This window comes from Bubalus kerabau, chromosome 4, assembly GCF_029407905.1.
Source record: "Bubalus kerabau isolate K-KA32 ecotype Philippines breed swamp buffalo chromosome 4, PCC_UOA_SB_1v2, whole genome shotgun sequence".
In the NCBI taxonomy this organism is placed as follows: Eukaryota; Metazoa; Chordata; class Mammalia; order Artiodactyla; family Bovidae; genus Bubalus; species Bubalus kerabau.
Window position 1 is genome coordinate 123,367,729 of NC_073627.1, and position 15,273 is coordinate 123,383,001.

The window sequence follows — 15,273 nt, forward strand, 5'->3', positions numbered from 1 at the left end:
AAACTTTATTCTTAAGCACATAGTTATGATAATTTTGTCTTCCTAATGAAATGAGTTATCATTATGAAATCTTTATTTTTAGGAATACACTTTGTGTTAAGGTCAGTTTATCTATTATTAACACTGCCACTACAGCCGTCTTTTGCTTACTCTTGGCATGCTAACTATATTTCTCCTCGTTAGCCAATTACTAAGTAAATCTCTTATTAACAGGGCTGTGCTTATGTTAGAATTGCAGCACTTTTCTATGTATTATTACTTAAACTGTATCTGTTAGATGATATATTGTTGGGTCTTTTATCCATTTAGACAGTTTTTAATTTGGATGTTTAGTTTCTTAATATTTAATATAATTATTGATATGATTCAATTTAGATCTGCCATGCAGTTTTTTTCATTTATCCCCTCCTTTATTTGTTACTCTATTCCCCCTTTTCTCATTTGATTTTGATTTTTGAATACTTTAAAAATTTTATTTTATGTACTATCTTATTAACTATAGTTTTTTCCCTTTCTTTTTTCTTAACTCGATGGATTACAGTGCAAATATTTAGTTTTTTCCTAACCAACATAGAGTTAAAATTGTACCAATTCATGTAAATTGTAGACACAGTACAACTATGTATATAAATAAGCCTACACAGATTATAAATCCAATAAAGTCCATTTTTTACTTTCGTATAAAAGTATATGAAGAGAAATACTGTTTACCATTTACCCTTATATTTACCATTTCTTTCTGAGGATCCAGTTTGAATTTGGTGTCATTTCTTCAGCCTGAATGAATCATTTTAGCTTGATTTAGCATTTCTTAAGATGTCAGTCTATTGTTAATTTTTATTCACATATTTCAAACTTCTCTTACTGAATTTAGAATTATTATAGCTTCTTGATAAATTGACCTCTTTATTAGTATATAACGTCTCTCTTGTTCCTGGCATTTTTCCTTGTTCTGAGGTCAACTTGGTTTGATATAATATGAGCACTCTAGCTTTCATCTAAGGGGTGTTTTCATGTTATAACTTTTTCCATTCTTTAACATTTATATTTTAATACTTAAAGTGGGTTTCCTGTAGACAACATATATATATAGGTTTTGATTTTCATCCAATCTGACAATATTTACTTTTAATTGGAGTATTTGGGCCAGTGCTATCCAATGAAAATAAAATGTGAGCCACAAATATTAGTCACATATATGTAATTTTAAAAAAATTTAGTAGACACACCAAAAATGGTTAAAACATTTAACCAAAAATGGTTAAAATACTTTGCTTTATTTATCCAAGTATATCCAAAAATATTCTCATTCAATCAATGTAAAAATATAATACTGAATATTTTACATTAGATTAACTAAGTTTATGATAGCCAATGCATATTTTATACTCATATCGCATTTCAATTTGGCCTAAACATATATGTCCCTAATACCTAAGTTTAGTATTGGACTTTAGTATTGGATGACACAATATATTCAATGTGGCTATCAATAAGACAAGTTAAAGCCATTTTCTATTTGTTCCATCTGATCTTTCTCTTATCAAATATTTCTGCATTTTTATATTAATGATGTTATGAGATTAATTATATAATTCTATTGTATCTTTACTGTTAGTTAACTCACATTGTTCTTTTTTCTTATTAGTAATTGCTTTAAGGTTTACCATATTCATCTTTAACTTATCAGAGTCTAAATTAAGATTACATTATTATCACTTCAAATATAGTGTAAAAATTTTATAAGAGTGTAACTCCATATTCGCTTTTCCTCTTTGGTTGTATTGTTGTCATATGTTTTATTTCTGCTAATTCTATAAATGTCACCATGCATTATTACTTCTTAATAATAAATGTTAAGTAAATTTGTTATTAATGACCAAGAAATGACCTGCTACAGAAATTTTTTAAAGTGAGAACATATATCTTCTTTAAATATTTGAATGCTTATTTAAATATTTTGGAGAAGGAAATGGCAACCCTCTCCAATATTCTTGCCTGGTAAATCCCCATGGACAGAGGAGCCTGCCAGGCTGCAGACCATGGGGTTGCAAAGAGTCAGACACGACCTAGCAACTGAACAACAATCAAATATTTACCATTCTTTTTGCAGATTCAAATATACATTTGGTACCAATTAATTTCTGTCTGAATATTTTCCTTAAGTATTACTTTTAGTATGAATCTTCTTAATTCTCACATTTTTTTTTTTTTGGTCTGAAACATAGCTTTGTCTGTAAGTTTGAAAGATATTGTGATACATGCAATAATTCTAGGTCAAGAAATATTTTTCATTTAGCATCTTAAAGATCTTATGCCATTGTCTTCTGGTTTTATAGTTTCTGAAGTCTGCTTTCATTTTGATGTATACTTTTCTCTTTGGCATATGTCTTTTTTCTCTACCTTCTTTTAAGATTTTCTTAGTATCTATGGTTTTCAGTGATTTTATTATAAACCTCAGTGTTGGTTTCATTACCACTATTGGGCTTTCATTATTATTTATTTTCTTTTTTTTTTCCTACTAAACTGCTATTCTGAAACAATAAAAATTAGACTTTGCCTAGACCCACTCCAGTACTCTTGCCTGGAAAATCCCATGGACGGAGGAGGCTGGTGGGCTGCAGTCCATAGGGTCGCCAAGAGTCGGACACGACTGAGCAACTTCTCTTTCTCTTTTCACTTTCATGCATTGGAGAGGGAAATGGCAACCCACTCCAGTGTTCTCGTCTGGAGAATCCCAGGGATAGGGGAGCCTGGTGGGCTGCCGTCTATGGGGTTGCACAGAGTCGGACACGACTGAAGTGACTTAGCATAGCATAGCATAGAGTACATATGTGAAGTGAAAGTCGCTCAGCCATGTCTGACTTTTTGCAAACCCATGGACTATACAGTCCATGGAACTCTCCAGGCCAGAATACTGGAGTGGATAGCCTTTCCCTTCTCCAGGGGATCTTCCCAACCAGAGATCAAACCCAGGTCTCCCACATTGCAGGAAGATTCTTTACCAGGTGAGCCACCACGGAAGCTCTGAGTGCATAACTTGGGACCTTTGGCAAGAACTCATTGTTCTTTTTTTTTTCTTTTTTATCTCAGTTTTATTTATTTATTTTTTTACTTTACAATATTGTATTGATTTTGCCATACATTGACATGAATCTGTCCTGGGTGTACATGTGTTCCCATCCTGAACCACCCTCCCACCTCCCTCCCCATCCCATCCCTCTGGGTCAACCCAGTGCACCAGCCCCGAACACCCTGTATCATGCATCGAACCTGGACTGGCAATTCATTTCACATGTGATAATTTACATGTTTCAATTCCATTCTCCCATATCATCCCTCCCTCGCCCTCTCCCACAGAGTCCAAAAGACTGTTCTATACATCTGTGTCTCTTTTGCTGTCTCACATACAGGGTTATCGTGACTATCTTTCTAAATTCCATATATATGCGTTAGTATACTGTATTGGTGTTTTTCTTTCTGGCTTACTTCACTCTGTATAATAGGCTCCAGTTTCAACCACCTCATTAGAACTGATTCAAATTCATTCTTTTTAATGGCTGAGTAATATTCCATTGTCAGCTTTCTTATCCATTCATCTGCTGATGGACATCTAGGTTGCTTCCATGTCCTGGCTATTATAAACAGTGCTGTGATGAACACTGGGGTACACATGTCTCTTTCAATTCTGGTTTCCTTGGTGTGTATGCCCAGCAATGGGATTGCTGGGTCATATGGCAGTTCTATTTCCAGTTTTTTAAGGAATCTCCACACTGTTCTCCATAGTGGCTGTACTAGTTTGCATTCCCACCAACAGTGTAAGAGGGTTGCCTTTTCTCCACTCCCTCTCCAGCATTTATTGCGTGTAGACTTTTGGATAGCAGCCATTCTGACTGGTGTGAAATGGTACCTCATTTTGGTTTTGATTTGCATTTCTCTGATAATGAGTGATGTTGAGCATCTTTTAATTTTTATTATTATTTAAATTATTGAATTTATGTGTCTGTCAGCCATCAAATTTATAAACTTTTAAAGACTGTTTCATCACATTTCTTTCCTGCCTCATTATTTTTTCTTCTAGGACTCCAGTTACAAATGTGTTATAATGCTTGATAATGTCCCTCTAATAGTGAAAATTATTTTCATCTTTTTCTATGACTTATTTAACATAGTTTTCATTAATATGCCTTTAAGTGTAATGAGGTTTCCTGTAACTTATATACTTATAATAACATTTAGTGTATTTTTTAAAGTATGTGTTGTACTTTTTATCTTTAGAAAATCTATCTGAATTTTGTTTACAACTTCATTATGATTATTGTGTTTAAGATCTCATCATGTTCAGGTTTTCTTTTATATCATTTGTAGAGGAATTCTAATGTTTATCTCAGCTATCTTTTAAATTAGCACACCATATAGAGCCACTTTGAGTTTCTAGAAAAAAGTGAGCAGAAAGTACAAAAATTCCAATGTATACTCAATTTCCCCTAAACTAGACAGTTTTCCCCATGTTTAGTATCTCAGAGTAGTGTGGCAAATTTTTTACAATTGATAAGCCTATCCATATGCATTATCACTAACTAAAGTGTACAGTTTATAGTAGCCTTCATTCAGTAGCCTTCACTCTGTGTGTGTACATTTCTATGGGTTTTGACAAGTGCATAATGTCATGTATCCACCATTACAGTGTATCATACAGATAGCTTCCCAGGCCTAAATAATTCCCTTTGTGCCACCTACTCATTCCTCACTCCCAGCACCCTAATCCAGGTCAACCACTGGTTACTTTTACTCTTAGTTAATTTGACTAGAGGTTCATGAACTTCATTGATATTTTCCAAGAGCTAGCTTTGTGTTCTGTCGCCTTTATTGATTTCTGTTTTAAATTTCACTGATTTCTACCCTAATTTTTATTATTAGTTTTGTTCTAACTTTGGATTTAATTTTCTGTTTTTCTAGTTTCCTCACCTTGGGTGAGACAGAAATGAAGAGGTGTTTCTGAAGTTTGTTATTTCCTTTCCCCACATCAAAGGTAAAATGGGGCTGGAGTTTGATATTTCCCTTCTCCTAAGTCAGATAGGGTTTATTAAAATACAAGTCAGTTAGATTTTGGTAAAATAGTAACTTTAGAAGGCATTCTTTGTTAAGGATAATAGGATGCTTTTGGAATATTTCAGAATGCTGCATTTTTCTCACACTGTGGGAACCATGAGGACATTTCTCTCTAATGTTCATCCTGAAACCTAGTGGGACTATTGGGGGTAAAACTCTCATAAACATGAGATACCTTGTATGACTGCCCTGCCTGGAGTCTCTAACATTCAAGCTTACCCAAACAGAACTTCCAACCATTCAGCAGTTGCTGTTTAGGTATTTCTAGCAGAGTTCTGCTCTTAGACTTTTGCTCCTAGTGAAGAAAAAGCTTTGACTTGCAGTATATGAATCTGTCTCCAGTTGGGGCAGTAGTTTGCCCTGTGACCTTCAATTCTCTGATGTATATCATATATCAAAAAATGATTATTGATTTTTACTTTGTTCATCTTTGTTTTTCTTTTTGAAAAAGTGAAAATTTCTAAGATTTCTATACTTTAGACCATAAACAGGAAGTTGTCACAGCTTTTCAAACTCTTCATTTGTTAATTCCTTTATGTGCTATTTCTGCATTTATTTCTATCAAATTATTTTCTCCTGATTAAAATCTGTATTTTTCTGCTCCTTTGATTGCCTAGTAATTTTTGACTAAATGCTGGACACTGTGTATTTCATATTGTACAGTAAAGGATTTTTTTTTTTTTATTCCTTTAAAGAGCACTCTATTTTCACCAGGCAGACAGTTAGGTTACATGTGGGTCATATTAATTTTTCAAACCTTTCTCTTTAACTTTTTAAACATGTTAAAAAGGTTAAAAAGGAAAGTGGCTTCCCTGGTGGCTCAGGCAGTAAAGAATCTGCCTGCAATGTGGGAGATCTAAGATTGATCCCTGGGTTGGGAAGATCATCCCCTGAGGGAGGGCATGGCAACCCACTCCAGTATTCTTGCCTGGAGAATCCCATGGACTGCTGGGCTACAATCCATAGAGTTGCAAAGAGTCGGACATGACTGAAGTGATTAAGCATGCACACACAGAGAATTTTAAGGCTAACTTACTTTCACTGCTAAGGCCTGATGAATCATGAGGTCTTTCCACTTTGACTTCAAGAACAGAAATTACTTCCATCTTATGTGAACTCAAAAAATTTGTCACCCCTGGCCTTTCTCATGTTCTTTCTCTAGTTCCACAGTTTTCCTTAATGTTTGTGGTAGATCAGTACTTAACCAAAGACTCAAAGTGACCCTTCTGCATTTTTCCAAAACTTTCTCATTATGCAGCCCCCTCCACTCTCATATTCTGCCTCAGATTCACTGTTCATTCCACTTCAGCCTTCCAGAGCTTTTATCTCTACTTCCTTAACTCTGATTACCTGACTCCATTTGTGATCCCCATCCCTGTGCTGTCCTTCCAATCATTAAGCTGTAATAATGGTACAACCACTTCATGTGCTTCTGCTCTTAAGGATTATCATCCTGTGCTGCCAGAATTCAAATGACTGGACACACTTAGGGCATATATATTTTTTTTTTTCTGGCTTTCTAGTTATGGCCTATTCCCACAGCAATTAGTTCTTCATGGACCTACAAAGATGCCTCTGGGTTCATTCACAACAAACATCTAGATGTATTGCAATACTATCAATTTAAGAAACTAATACTTGGGAACTGAAACTATAATAATAGTTAATAGCTAATAAAGATAATTATTGCTTTCAAACTATTTATATTCATTGTCCTAATATCAATAATATTTGTGGTTATTGATGAAAGTATAAAAATAATTATCCAGTATTAATCTATTTTATAAGCTTGATACACGGTAAAAGAACTACAGAGTTAACTACCAACCAGCCATTAAAACAATTCACTTTGTTTTACTTACAAAGTGGAGAATCCTGGAAATATATATGTGTATACACATACACAACACACACACATCTTTCTTTCCTTTAAAAAACAGAAATTTAACTGTTATCTATTTTGGAATATCTCATTTTTGCTTGAGTTTATGGAATAAGCTAAATCACCCTCTTTTTCCTGAAAGTAAAGCAAAGATACTATTCATTATGCTTTCTGATGCAATGCTATGTGAAAAAATAGGGGAAAAAATCTAAATTATCCATATTCTTGCCCACAGTAGTAGATATAATGGTCATCTGAGTTAAATTCACCCATTCTAGTCCATCTTAGTTCGCTGATTGCCAAAGTCTCGATGTTCACTCTTGCCATCTCCATTTGACCACTTCCAATTTGCCTTGATTCATGGACCTAACATTCCAGGTTCCTATACTGCTCTTTACAGCATCGAACCTTGCTTCTATCACCAGTCCCATCCACAACTGGGTGTTGTTTTTTCTTTGGCTGCATGCCTTCATTCTTTCTGGAGTTATATCTCCGCTGATCACCAGTAGCATATTGGGTACCTACCGACCTGGGGAGTTCATCTTTCAGTGTGCTATCTTTTTGCCTTTTCATTTACTATATACAAAACAGGGCTTCCCTGGTGGCTTAGTGGTAAAGAATCCACCTGCCAATGCAGGAGATGGATATTTTATCCCTGGGTCAGGAAGGTTCCAGAGAAGGAAATGACAACCCACTCCAGTATTCTTGTCTGGGAAATCCCCTGTATAGAGGAGCCTGGTGGGCTACAGTCCATGGGGTCGCAAAGAGTCAGACACAACTGACTGATTAAACAACAATATACAAAACAACTGAGGAGAAGTATCATTAAATCAACACTTCCCCCTCCCTATTGTGTAACTAGTCAAACACACAAAATTCCCCAAAACTTTAATGCATAGTAAACTATTTAAAAATGGATACACATTGTCTTTAATAATTTTAGTTCAGTGATGAGAACTATTTTTTTAATGATTGATACATTGGTCTATATTGTTAGAATGGAGATAGGCAAATTTGCATCATGAACCCACAGACCTTCTTGGATTGAAAAGTGAAAGAGTTAGTCACTCAGTCATGTCCCACCCTTTGCGTTCCCATGGACTGTAGCCTGCCAGGCTCCTGTGTCCATAGAAATCTCCACGCAAAAATACTGGAGTGGGTTGTGACATAACCAAATCCAGTTTACCCTGGATTCTTTGTAGTGTACTCAAAGAGCCATGCTCAAATTTCAGCATCATAGAAAAATAACAAAGCCAGTGAAAGAAAATTTACTAAAGGTAGAAGGAAACCATATCTTTCCAAAACAGTTGGAAAGATATCCAATGTATCGATTGGATATTGATATCCAAAAAGATATCCAATGTATCGGTTGATATCCTGATATCCAATGTATCAATGATGCAGTGCATCACAGGATACAACAAAGATGTGACAGTGATCTTATACTTTATGTTGAGGTCCTTTAATGGACCGGAACCTGGTGGTCCGGAGTCGATGATAAGAAAGTAAAGGAGAGAAAGCGGCTGATATTCCTTGGTTTAAACAGAAAGCCAATAAAGCCCCTGGCACGGGGCTTGCTCTGTTCATAGAGGCCTCAGGCACCCTCTCAATGGGGTAAAGGCGCAGAGCACCTTCTTGAGAGTGTCTTAGAACCCCGGGCAGGAAAGTGAACTCAGAGGACCTCTGTGCTCCAAAGAAATAGCCTGAGAGAGAGAGAGAAAGAAAGACACAGGGACCAGATCTCTGATGGAGCTGCTGCTGCTGTTGCTAAGTCACTTCAGTCGTGTCTGACTCTGTGCGACCCAAAGGAAGGCAGCCCACCAGGCTTCCCCGTCCCTGGGATTCTGCAGGCAAGAACACTGGAGTGGGTTGCTATTTCCTTCTCCAATGCATGAAAGTGAAAAGTGAAAGTGAAGTCGCTCAGTCGTGTCCAACTCTTTGCGACCCCATGGACTGTAGCCCACCAGGCTCCTCTGTCCATGGATTTTCCAGGAAAGAGAACTGGACTGGGGTGCCATTGCCTTCTCCGTCTGATGGAGCAAAGGTGTTTTAATCAACATGGTGTGGGCATATATACTGTAGTTATTTTCAGCAAACATAAAGATTGAAATTCCAGACTTACAAAACATAAGCAATCCATATTAAAGAGACAGAGAGTTGTAAATAATCACTTTTACCGTATGGTTCACAAGAAGGAAGAGGGTACTTATCACCGTAGAGAAAAACTAACGAAGAAAATGCCTGGATCCCTCGGCCCTGGGAGAGGCTTGTCTCTCCTCTTAATTACTGAATATTCAGGAATTAATAACAAACAGAGGATTCCTGACAGATCCAAAACAGCACACAGGAAGCCTCCTGTTAAATGCTTCCTGACACTTTAGATATAGGAAACTGAAACTTACTCCAGTTATAATTCCTCAGAGTAGAATCCAAACCTGGAGAAAAGCTTTGTGAGAAATCTCAAAGAGGTGTATCACTGTAGACAGAATTAAGGACAAGTTTAATAACTTACTCTTAGTTGTGTTGTCAATGGGTTTTGATACAGGGAAGACTGGGAGGACAAATAACTCTCCTGTCCAAGGGTTCACTGCACATCTGCATAAGGCAGCATTCTGTAATTTAAAAAGAAATTGATAAGAAATTTCAGACTCTGATTCAGCTAAGACTTGAAATGGACATTCTTCCATATTTGATTCAGAGTAGCCTTCTTTCTTAAGCTCTTTTTTTTTTCCCATTTATACATCTATAGAAAATAAAATAAATGAAGTAAAAACATTTACTACTTAACTAACATTGTCCATTTGGTTGAGTGGGGTTATCATCTCACATATTTCTATTTCCCTAGGCATTGTGTCCTTACCTTGAGTTATATCTTTCTCACTCATTTCTAGCATATCAAGCATGAGATCTGCAAACCGACATTTCTAGAGAAATATAAGCAATTTACCAGAATTCACAGTCAGTTACCAAACTCTGTATGCCTGGTTTGTATAGTATTGATGAATTTACACTCTCTTTGGCTTATATAAAACTGAGAATGAGGATGAAAGATATTGTATATATTAATAACCAAACATTAAAACAAAATAGACTTATTGAAGATCAAGACTGCCTCCTCCCCTCAGCCTATAACAGATGCAGTTTCTATATAGAGAATATAGTTTTAAAATCTTATCTCAAATGTCCAACTCCATCTCTTGAGAAAGATAGGTTTGGCATTGAGAGTAATAGCATTTTTTAACATCCAATATCTTGTCTCATCAATTATTTTAATAAAGTTTGCTCTGCAACTGTATTCTCTTCACTCCCAAAATATCACTGGCAGACTGTAATACAGTTCTTGAACCTTGATTCAAAGCTGGGCAGAAATCTCATGAAAACTATTTTTTTTCCTCTATAATGTGTAACATGTGGGTTTCTTGGCTTACAAAGAAACTTTAAGAAGGCATGATTCTTTAATAATATACCATAGAGAAAATGTTCCTTAAAGTATGCTTTAAGATAAAAATAATCTAATTATGTAATTATGGATCGAGAAAGAGCTCTATGTGGTTAGCTTGGATCCAACTATGGTAATATGATTTTCATGAAATTGGCACAGTTTACAATTGAGACCGCAAATATTAGATTGCTCATCATTGGTGGGCTTTCTCTAAGATTTTAATCATGAACAGGCAATGACTGCATCAAATACCACTTAAGTTTGAAATCAAACAGACTGTTTCCTATATTAAGTACAATTTAAGGAGACATCACCTTTGATTTATATGTAAATATCTGGCAAAAATCCTTAAGCTACTTGTTGGCCCATTTTTCATCTTTGGTAGATGGGAACATAGTTTGCCAATTTAAGAAGCTACTGAATCTCATTGACTTAGGGATCTGATCCAAATTCAGAAGATACTTTAGTTTTTTATATTGTTTACACTTAGCAAAGCACAATTCCCAGTTTCTACTCCCACAAAAAAACAAAATGGACTTAGAGCCCTCTCTATAACAAAGAAACATAAACTACACAAAATATTTAGGGAGCCAAAAAAGAGAGGAAAAAAGTCTTCAAATTTCTTTTTGGTGCATGAAGTATACATAACTTTAAAACTTAAGGATTTAGCTTTCCTAAATAAATGCCTGGATTTAAAGATCACAGGGGGAAATGTGGTCTAAAAATGTTTGAGGTTTTATTTCAACTATATTATTTATAAAATAATTCATGAAGACTGATGATTTCAAAACAGAGCTGTGTCATCATTTTCTAATTCATGTAAAACAAATGGCAACATTTTGAACATGTGTCTGTCTTTCATAACATTATGCATTTTTCCCATCCCCATAAAACCTCACTACATGTATAACAGTATCTTTAACTAATGAACTTGCAGTCATCCAAACAAATTGAGACAACGACAAACTATAAACTAAAAACTAAGTGAATGGGTAATTTTTTCATTGGACATTATTTCAAAATTAAGTTTTGAAAAATATAAATTGGGGCTATTTTCCCTAGGGTTACACTATTCTAACCTGTATTTGTAAGGAATGAGAAATGAACGAAGAAATTCTTTCTTGCTCAAAGATTTACAATGAGGCAGTAACTAAGGAAGAATCAGTCATCTGTGGCCACTTTGAAGTGTCTCAACCTTTTAGTGAAAATGTTTATCTCATTGGAATGTTTATCTTGTTGGAATAAAAATGTGTGTATCTGGACACAAGAAAATTAACTGTGGATATAAAACAACTGTAGATTTACTTTTTGAAACAAAACATTTTTAGTGAAGAAATACATATGCAAATAAATAGATGGTGGTCAAAAAATATGTGGCCTACAGTTTAAAAAAATTGGGAAAAATTACTGTTCTTATTTCATATTTGAGAATGGCAACCACAGATAAAGACAATTTGCAGCCTTTATTCCCCCAGTTCTGTAAAATATTTGGTTTATTAATTTTATGACACTTCAAACAGAAGCCTCCAATGTATAACATTTTATAAAATAAAATTTCCAAAACTGATCTCAATTTTATTTGTCTAGCAAACTCTGACTCTTTTATAAGTTGTAATTACTAACGCTTTTGAGGACAGTTAAGTTTAAAAGAAAGAATTCCCACATATATGACCTGAATTTGAAAATTTTTCCTAAATTAATTTCCATGGAAAATATATCACACATTGGAATATAAATTGATAGATTTTTATAGTTAATGTCTATTCTTTTCAAAAATACTTCCTAGACTAGAACCAGTCAATGATTTTCATTTTTACCTTTTAGTGCCAGATAATAACCCTTCTTTTTTTTTTAATTTTGAGAACATCTTACTATTTATTTATATATGGCTGTGCTGGGTCTTCATTGCTTCACGGGCTTTTCTCTCATTGTGGTGTGCAGGGTTCTTATTGTGGTAGCTTCTCTTGTTGCAGAACATGGGCTCTGGACACTCAGGCTGCAGTAAGTGCAGCATCTGGGCTCTAGAGCACCGGCTCAATAGTTGTGGCTCATGTACTTAATTGATCTGTGGCATGTGGGACCTTCCCAGACTAGACATTGAACCCGTGTTTCCTGTATTGGCATGTGGATTCTTTACCACTGAGCCACCAGGGAAGTACAACCGTCCAGTCTTATCTTTTGATTTTGTCCAAGTCCATCCAAATAATTACGCTTCAATGAAATCTCACTTTCCTTTAAATATCGTTCTACACAATTTATCTCCAGAGAGATACATAGCTATTTTTCCATGGATTAGAAAGAATGACTGTAACATTTTTCCCAGTTTTTTTTTTTCCACTTGATTTGTAAGATTTGTTTTGTGACTCAATATACTAAAGTAGTTGTGACATTGGCCTATTAAAATCTAAATACTTTAAGCTCAAGCAATATTTAAAATGAGTAATTTCTTTAATTCCTTAGCTTGTAGAGGAAAACAAGGTAAAGAATTAGCATTTCAATTTTATATCAAACTGCCAAAAAAAGCCACCAGGCCTTCTCAAAACCAACTGCTCTCCTCCATGATTAAAGTAAGATAGCTGACCTGTTAGTTCAGTTCCATTTTCAGTTTTAGCAATGTCTTAATTGGGAAATTGCAAAACAATGTTGTCATGCAAGACTTCCAGGAGTACATCTGTTTCTAATGTGTGGTGCATAATTTAATGACGAGACACTTCAGTGGTCTACCCACTGCAAATCTCAGTTGTTAAATATGTCTGGAGCAAGACATCTTTAAATAGTAGGCACTTTTTTGGTACATTAATTTTCTCACACTCAGAAGCAGAAAATGTAATTCTAACTGTCACTTTGTATAAAGCTCTGTTTACTTTAAAATGCTATTTACAGCCTAAATGTCTTGTTCAAACTGATTAACTATAGTGGAATTTAAAACTTTTATAAAACCTATTTATTATGGTTAATGTTTTTAGATATTTTTTTCTTCCCTTTAGACTATAGTTTAAGAAACCTAGCTAATTGGCAATAAAACACAGACTCTCAAGGCAAATCTTGAAAAAGATAAACCAACCGATTTCCAGAAGACACTGAAATCTAAAATGCAAGCCACAACTTAGTGTAGAACTAGAAGTGTAAACAGAGAAGGAAAACACTTCTCCAAGAGATTAGGAATGGAGAGCCAAAGCCAAAATAACCATCCCCAGACCACAGTGGCCCAGTGGTTACCAAGAGCATCTTCAGTGATGCAGCTTGGCTAACCACATGCTTGCTAAGTGGCCTGGTGTCCAACAAATCTCTTACAGTGTATAAGATCTAATTATATGTGGTTAAATGTGGGTATCCTGTTTAGAACTTGTCTGACCAGTATCCCAAAGAGATAACAAATGTATGGTCAGGGAAAATGTCCCACTAAAGAATTACAAGTAGAAGAACTTTTATTAAAATTGTTTCAGTATTATTATCAGCCTCCATTTTCAGTTATAGATAGTACCTTGAAGCAATCAACTCCACTATTCATTTAGACTATCAAATAACTCCTGTATTCAGATTTAATAATAACCTATTTAAGATTGGAAAAATATTTCCTAGTGAGATCTTTTTCTTTTTTTTTTTTTTTGCAGTAGTTCACTATGGGATAAATAAAACTCTCTAACAAAATGTCACAGAAGGCAATGGCATCCCACTGCACTACTCTTGCCTGGAAAATCCCATGGAGGGAGAAGCCTGGTAGGGTGCAGTCCATGGGGTCACTAAGAGTCAGACACGACTGAGCGACTTCACTTTCACTTTTCACTTTCATGCACTGGAGAAGGAAATGGCAACCTACTCCAGTGTTCTTGCCTGGAGAATTCCAGGGACAGAGGAGCCTGGTGGGCTGCCGTCTATGGGGTCGCACAGAGTCAGACATGACTGAAGGGACTTAGCAGCAGCAGCAAAATGTACAAAGAAGGCAATGGCAACCCACTCCAGTACTCTTGCCTGGAAAATCCCATGGAAGGAGAAGCCTGGTAGGGTGCAGTCCATGGGGTCGCTAAGAGTCGGACATGACTGAGCGACTTCATTTTCACTTTTCACTTTCATGCTTTGGAGAAGGGAATGGCAACCCACTCCAGTGTTCTTGCCTGGAGAATCCCAGGGACGGGGAAGCCTGGTGGGCTGCCGTCTATGAGGTCACACAGAGTCGGACACGACTGAAGTGACTTAGTAGTAGCAGCAGCAAAATGTAATGTAAAGACTTTGAAGAGAGCTTTAAAATTAAATTAATGATTATGTCACTTATAATTGTGACATAATCTTACAAGAAAAGTATTTGAACTTCTAACCCCTGAGTCATTGAAAACTATTGCAATCAGAGGTTTCTCAAGAGGAATTGAGGGATGACAGATGAAATGACTTTAGAGATTCATTTTGTCCTTGTTTCTCTAATTCAGGCTCTAACACTCCTATTTTTAAGGGCACCATAAGGCTCTCCTACATAGACTGTTGCTTGTCAAATACTTAAGACATACAATTTTTCTGTTATCATGTCTTCCCCAATAATTTAACATATTTCTGATTTCCTTTCTCTGACTTCCAGCCACTAGGTACACAGAAAATACACACAAATATTTAATGAATGACTAAATTCTTACCTTAGAAACTTAATTTTTCTGGGAAAATACATAATAATTTTTTCAATGAAATGTAGATTTATTTTTTAAATCATTTTCTTATTTGGGTGACTATTAAAGACATAAATTTGGATACTGTCAGCATGTAGGTGATATTTAAGCCAGTATTTGGATGAGATCTTCAAGGAAGTGAATGTAAGTAAAGAATTAGAACATCAAATATTGAACTCAGG

The 15,273-nt window shown here is 35.4% G+C and overlaps 1 long non-coding RNA gene across 2 annotated transcripts in view; it reads right to left on the bottom strand.

Moving 5' to 3' along the window:
• The window catches only part of LOC129650192 (uncharacterized), a 117,494-nt gene that overhangs the window by 30,076 nt on the left and 72,145 nt on the right, over positions 1-15,273 (bottom strand). For both annotated transcript variants that reach the window (XR_008713678.1, XR_008713677.1), the window contains exon 2: positions 9,507-9,606. This is a non-coding gene — a long non-coding RNA (uncharacterized LOC129650192). The remainder of the gene's footprint in view (positions 1-9,506; positions 9,607-15,273) is intronic.